This window comes from Octodon degus, unplaced genomic scaffold (assembly GCF_000260255.1).
Source record: "Octodon degus isolate 3935 unplaced genomic scaffold, OctDeg1.0 scaffold00007, whole genome shotgun sequence".
Lineage (NCBI taxonomy): Eukaryota > Metazoa > Chordata > Mammalia > Rodentia > Octodontidae > Octodon > Octodon degus.
In genome coordinates this window covers 24896949-24898423 of record NW_004524583.1, presented here as the reverse complement: position 1 = coordinate 24898423, position 1475 = coordinate 24896949, and positions in this window count along the sequence as shown.

The following is a 1475-nucleotide window of genomic DNA, read 5'->3' as shown; positions in this document are numbered from 1 at the left end:
CCTTTTTTGTTAAGTTCCATTATTTGAATATTATAGGTGTGTAAACTCAGTAAAATATTCTAAAAGAGTCCAGGAGTCCATAATAGTATTGGGTCTTCTGCTTGACTGGCAATGTCAGAAGTTGTTGACCTGAGTCCCCCACAGCTCAACATCAGCCTGGCTTTACGTCTTATTAATTTCCTGTTTCATTGTGCTATAGTCAGATAATATGCGTGGAATAATTTTGATTTCCTTGCATTTCCTTAAGCATATTACCTGTGCTAGCACAGGATCTGTTTTCAAGAATGTCCCACATAAGCTCCGAAAAACGTGTATTCTGACACTATAGAGTGGAACACGCTACTAAGTCTACAAGTCCGTTTCTTCACAAGTTTGGTTTAGTTCTGTTATTTCTTTGCTTGTTTTTTGCATGGTTGATCTATCTCTTTATGTCAATGAGGTGTTAAAGTCCTCCAATGCAGTTATGTTATTGCTCATGAGATTTTTGTGTGTGTGTTAAAACTTGTCTTACATAGTTGGGTGCTTCCGCATTGGGTGCATATATGTTTATAATTGCTATCTTCCTCTTGCAGGTTTCCCCTGACAAGTATGTAGTGACCTTTTTTGTTTCTTTTAGTCACATGTGGTTTGAATTTGACATTGTCAGCTACAGAATGGCTGCCCTTGCTTTTTTTCCTGCTTCCTGTTGTACAGAGTATTATTTTCCATCCCGTGACATTTAGCCTATTAATTTCTTTTTCAGTTAAATGTGTTTCTTGTGTGCAGCATATTGTTTGATTTTGTTTCTTGATCTTCCTGGAAGTCTGCTTCTTCGGATTGGTGAATTGAGGATGTTTACATTGATAGCTATAACTGGTATGTATTGGCTTATCTTTGTCGTGTTGTTTTCCTACTGTAGGATCCCTACTTTTCCCCTTTGCTTAATTAATTGCTTTGCTTGGCAGTTCTCTTCTGTTGTTGAAATTGTTGTCATTTTTATCTCTTTCTAAAATTTCTGTTAGCACTTTTTGTAGGGGTGGTTTGGTTGTCATGAATTTCTTCAGTTCTTTTTCATGGAAGCATCTAATCTCTCCCTTAAATTTGATAGTTTTGCAGGATATATCAATTTGAGTTGAAAGTTGTTTTCTTTCAAGACTTCAGTTATCTCAGTCCAAGCTCTTACTGATTTAATGGTCTGTGTTGAGAAATCTGCTGTGATTCTGATGAGTGATGTTTCTTTTTTCTAACAGATTGTAATAGTCTTTTCTTTTGCTAACTTTCTGAGATGTTGATTATTAAATGTCTGGGTGATGATTTATTTTGGTTATGGTTAACTGTTGTATATGCTTAAGTTATCTGTATATCAGATTCTTTTCCCATGTTTGGAAAATTTTGTGCTAATACTTCTGCAAACAATCTTTTAATGTCTTTTGCATTAGTTACAGCTGCTTTGTTGATGCCTATTAGCCTTTTTTTTTTTTTTTTTTTTTTTTTTT